Source organism: Triticum urartu, chromosome 6, assembly GCF_003073215.2.
Source record: "Triticum urartu cultivar G1812 chromosome 6, Tu2.1, whole genome shotgun sequence".
Taxonomy (NCBI): domain Eukaryota; kingdom Viridiplantae; phylum Streptophyta; class Magnoliopsida; order Poales; family Poaceae; genus Triticum; species Triticum urartu.
In genome coordinates this window covers 61149923-61155922 of record NC_053027.1, presented here as the reverse complement: position 1 = coordinate 61155922, position 6000 = coordinate 61149923, and positions in this window count along the sequence as shown.

Sequence of the window (6000 nt, the reverse complement as noted above, 5' to 3'; positions counted from 1 at the left end):
GAATACGATGATACAACAATGGGGGAAGAAGCTGAGCCGGTAATGCGGGAAGAAGCTGAGCCGGCAATGCGGGAAGAAGCTGAAGAAGAGGCATCAGATCAGCCCGTTGATGATCTAGGTCGGGCCATTGCCGATGCAAAGAGAAACTGCGCAAGTGATTTGGAGAAGAAGAAGAAGTTGCAGCGCATGTTAGAGGATCACAAAAAATTGTTGTACCCGAATTGCGTAGGTGACAAGAAAAAGCTGGGCACCACACTGGAATTGCTGCAATGGAAGGCAGAGAATGGTGTATCTGACAAGGGATTTGGAAAGTTGCTGGTAATGATAAAGGATATGCTTCCAAAGGACAACGAATTGCCCGAGAGTACGTACGAAGCAAAGAAGGTTGTCTGCCCTCTAGGGTTAGAGGTGCAGAAGATACATGCATGCCCTAATGATTGCATCCTCTACCGCGGTGAGTACGAGGATTTGAACGCTTGCCCGGTATGTGGTGCATTGCGCTATAAGATCTGCCGCGATGACCCTGGTGATGTCGAGGGCCGGCGCCCCAGGAAGAAGATTCCTGCCAAGGTGATGTGGTATGCTCCTATAATACCACTGTTGAAACGTTTGTTCCAAAACAAAGAGCATGCCAAGGCGATGCGATGGCACAGAGAAGACCGTAAGAAAGACGGAAAGTTGAGAGTACCCGCTGACGGGTCGCAGTGGAGAAAAATCGAAAGAAAGTACGGGAAGGAGTTTGCAGATGACGCAAGGAGCGTATGGTTTGGTCTAAGCGCAGATGGAATTAATCCTTTTGGGGAGCAGAGCAGCAACCATAGCACCTGGCCTGTGACTCTATGTTTGTATAACCTTCCTCCTTGGTTGTGCATGAAGCGGAAGTTCATTATGATGCCAGTGCTCATCCAAGGCCCTAAGCAACCCGGCAACGACATTGATGTGTACCTAAGGCCATTAGTTGAAGAACTCTTACAACTGTGGAATGGAACAGGTGTACGTGCGTGGGATGAGCACATGGGGGAAGAATTTGACCTAAAGGCGTTGCTGTTCGTGACCATCAATGATTGGCCTGCTCTCAGTAACCTTTCAGGACAGACAAACAAGGGATACTGCGCATGCACGCACTGTTTGGACGGTACTGACAGTATATATTTGGCTAATAAGAATGTGTACCTGGGACATCGTCGATTTCTTCCGAGCAGGCATCCCGTAAGAAAGAAAGGCAAGCATTTCAAAGGTGAGGCGGATCACCGGACGAAGCCTCGCCACCGTACTAGTGCTGATGTACATGATATGGTCAAGGATTTGAAGGTGGTCTTTGGAAAGGGTCCTGGTGGACAACCTGTTCTGAATGACGCTGACGGACGCGCACCCATGTGGAAGAAGAAATCTATATTTTGGGACCTGCCCTATTGGAAAGACCTCGAGTCCGCTCCGCAATCGACGTGATGCACGTGACGAAGAATCTTTGTGTGACCCTACTTGGCTTCTTGGGCGTGTATGGGAAGACAAAAGATACACCTGAGGCACGGGAGGACCAGCAACGTATGCACGGAAAAGACGGCATACATCAGGGTCATGCAAGCTACGCTCTTACCAAAGAAGAGAAGGAAATCTTCTTTGAATGCCTGCTCAGTATTAAGGTACCGTCTGGCTTCTTGTCGAATATAAAGGGAATAATAAACATGGCAGAGAAAAAGTTCCAGAACCTAAAGTCTCATGACTGCCACGTGATTATGACGCAACTGCTTCCGGTTGCATTGAGGGGGCTTCTACCGGAAAACGTTCGATTAGCCATTGTGAAGCTATGTGCATTTCTCAATGCAATCTCTCAGAAGGTAATCGATCCAGAAATCATACCAAGGTTACAGAATGATTTGGTGCAATGTCTTGTCAGTTTCGAGTTGGTGTTCCCACCATCCTTCTTCAACATCATGACGCACGTCCTAGTTCACCTATGCGAAGAGATTAATGTTTTGGGTCCTGTATATCTACAAAATATGTTCCCCTTTGAGAGGTTCATGGGAGTCTTAAAGAAATATGTTCATAACCGTGCTAGGCCAGAAGGAAGCATCTCGAAGGGCCGTCAAAATGAGGAGGTCATTGAGTTTTGTATTGACTTTATTCCTGACCTTAAGCCGATTGGTGTTCCTGAATCGCGGCATAAGGGCAGACTGGATGGAAAAGGCACGCTAGGAGGGGAACAAATAATATGTATGGACGGACATTCTCTCACTGAAGCACACTACACAGTTCTACAGAATTCCACCTTGGTGGCTCCGTATATGGATGAACACAAGAATTTGCTACGCTCCAAACACCCGGAGCGGTCTGATGACTGGATTACACGTGAACAAACTAGGAGTTTCGCCAGCTGGTTGCAAGCACGTACCATGCATGACACCTCTATTGAAGATGACCTGTACTTGCTGTCCCAGTTACCATCTTCGAATATAATGACTTTCAAAGGGTACGAGATAAATGGTAATACATTTTACACGATCGCCCAAGATAAGAAGAGAACCAACCAAAACAGTGGTGTCCACTTTGATGCAGAAACCAAGACGGGAAAGGAAACATATTATGGTTATATACAGGACATATGGGAACTTGACTATCGACGTGGTTTGAAGGTCCCTTTGTTTCAGTGCAAATGGGTCAATATGACACGAGGCGGGGTAACGGAAGACCCGCAGTACGGAATGACAACAGTGGATCTCAACAATCTTGCGTATGCAGACGAACCATTCGTCCTAGCCAATGATGTGGCACAGGTTTTCTATGTGAAGGACATGTCTACCAAGCCAAGAAAAAGAAAAGATAAGGAAGCGAATGCATCGTACGATGAGTCAAAGCGGCACATAGTTCTTTCTGGGAAGAGAAACATCGTGGGAGTGGATGACAAGACAGACAAGTCAGAAGATTATGAAAAGTTTGATGAAATTGCTCCATTCACAGTGAATATTGACCCGAGCATCCCGTTAAATGATGAAGATTTTCCATGGCTATGACGCAAAGGGACACACGCGAAGAAAAAGTTTCACACCCAAAGATCTGGGATGTGATCGGCTTAACTATCATCACTTTCTTCTGTGTTTCACACCCAGGAGGGAATCTCTGTAATAGTTAGGGTAGCTAGTTATGTGTTTTGGCATTTGAAATACGAAGAAATTTTATGTGCAAGCAAATTCTTTCATGCATTTATTGATTTTTTCAGCTAAATGACCCTGAAATTGAAAAGCATTTCAAATGAACTCAGAAAAGGATGAAAGTTGGCATGGTATCATAATTTCACCCACATAGCATGTGCAAAAAAGTAGAGAGGGTTACCGCAAAAACTGGATGCACTTCGTGTACAAAATGGACAATCTGTTTCGAAGTATCAGGGTTTCGGACGAAAACTCATCCGTTACAAAGGCATTTCATTTTTAAATAACTTAAGCATTACCAAATTGAATATAATGATAAAACACACTAATATTAAACATAAGAAAAAAGAATCACTGGAAAATGTATTTTTAAAGTTAAGTTATTCACAAACTAGTGATTCACACAAATTTCAAATAATTCAAAATTTAAACTATTCAAATTTAAAAACTACCGGCACTAACTGAAAGTTTCTAAAAACTATCAAAAATATTCACAAAGAAACTCTAAATACAGCAAAAAACAACTAAAATAAATAAAACAAAATAAATAAAGCAGAAAAGAAAAAACTAAATGAAAAAAGCCCACCTACCGGGCCACAGCGGCCTGCATACGACTAGAAACCCAACCTGTTGTTGGGCCAGGATGCAGGCCCGCAAGCCCAATAGGCCCCACAGGGCAGAGTAGCAGAGGTAGGCCCAGAAGGCCTGCTTTAGAGAGGAGCTCGAGACAGCAGCGGCGGCGGGGCTTATAAGCAGGTGTGAGCGCCCTTCGGCTAGCGAGGTGGGACTAAACTTCTGCGCCCCTCGCCTGGCAGCGCACCCCCTTTAGTACCGGGTCGTGGAACCAACCGGTACTAAAGGGGGGGCCTTTAGTACCGGTTGGAGCCAGGAACCGGTACTAAAGGGGGGGTGTGCTTCCCCCCGCTTGGCCTGGCCAAAACAGGCCTTTAGTACCGGTTGGTGGCTCCAGCCGGTACTAAAGGTGTCCCCTATATAAGAAACACTTCGAAAATTTTCAGTTTCTCATCTCCCACTTCTCTCTGCCGCCGCCCCGTCCCGCGCCGTCGCTGCCCCCGTCGCGCCGTCCCCGTCGACTCCGCGATGCCCCCGTCCTCGTCGCGTCGTCCCCGTCGACTCCGCGGCACCCCCGTCGCCGTCCCGGTCGCCGATCCCCTCGCTTCGCCGTCGCCGTCGCCTTTGGATCAACCTCGCCTCGCCGTCGCCGTCGCCTCGACCTTGCCCGCGCGCGTTGTGAGCCCCTCCCCCGGCCCCTCTCCTCCCTCCAATCGATCGTAGCGCGCACCGGCGCCGACGCCGGCGCCGACCGTAGCGCACACACATGCGCGCGCACACACACACACTACATGCACACACACACACACACACACACACACACTACACACACACTAGACGCGCACACACACACAATTTTTCTGTTTTTAGCTTTTAGTTTTTTCTGTTTTTCTATTTTTCATACAAAGTTTTAGATGAATTAATTAATTAGATTAGATTAATGTCAAATAGTGTGTAGAAATGTTAGTTATAATATATATAATGTCAAATGTTATAGAAATGTTAGAAATTTTGGAAATGTTAGTTTTAGCTAGCTAGATGAATTAGATTAATTTCAAATTGTTAGACGATGATCGATGTTTTTTTAGTTTCTTATATTTTTAGTTATAAAATTTAGAATTTGCATATATGAAATCATCACAATCCATCATTTAAAAAATGTTACTTTACTTTTGCGGCATATAGTATTTTGTTGTCGACGATGCCCGGCCCGCATCCTCGCCGTCGACACGTCCGCGACGACGTCCTGCTTCAGAGGACCCATGTCCGGGACTGGGCTCCGCCGGGCTGGCACTGGGAGGTGCTACCTTCAGGGGCGCGACGCTTGGTGAGGAACCCGACCCCGGGTCCCGTCGTCGACCCTCATCTCCTTTGGTGGCATTCGCGTGGGCCACTTTCGGTGCGGAGGGAGCCGGCCCCGCCGGAGGTGGTACGTCGCCGTGTCAGGGAGGAGGACGAGCACGTCCATCACTACATGGCTGCTATGGACATCAGGTTCTCCAATACCTGGCAGGTTCTTTGGGGAGATCACCCGAGCTATGATCCAGTGATGGTTCCTTCTCTTTGGGTGTCCACCGCCCGCACCTCAGGAACCGCGAGTGGCCTAGATTACTCTGTAGTATTCGATCTTTATTAGCTTGCTAGCTAGCTAGCTAGTGATGTATTCAATATTATATCTATTATTCGAGACGATGTATTCGAGATTATATCTATTATTCGAGATTATACTAAATTGTTTTATATTTCTTTTGGCATAGTTAAATAAAAGCTATGGCGGACAATAGCGACAGAGAGAGAGAGAACAGACCATGTTCGATATCATACGCGGGCCAGATGATGATCAGAATGAAGAAGATTTTGACGGCTCCGAATTTCTAAACAACACCGGAGAGGGTGATATGATATTCGATCGCGACGACCGAGAAGATGAAGTCATGAACTACGACAAAGAACATGTTGATCCTAAAACAACAAACACCGGCGAGGAATCTGGTGATCATCGCATGTTTTAAATGAGTTGAAGATATATTAACGAATCGATCTTTCTTCTTTCAGCCATCCGGATCGAGCAAATCTTCAGGCAAAAGGACGAAACGAGGCCCGAACAAAAAGTTGAAGGAGGGCGTAAAGTACAATATCGAGGCATTCAAACCTAATGGCGAACCATTAGCGCCTAAGAAGATTGCGGACAAGTTCGTTCGCCAGTGCGGAGTTCTTGTGAAGGACCAACTCCCGATCTCCCTTCAAGAATGGAGAAAGCCAGCAAATCCACGTCCAG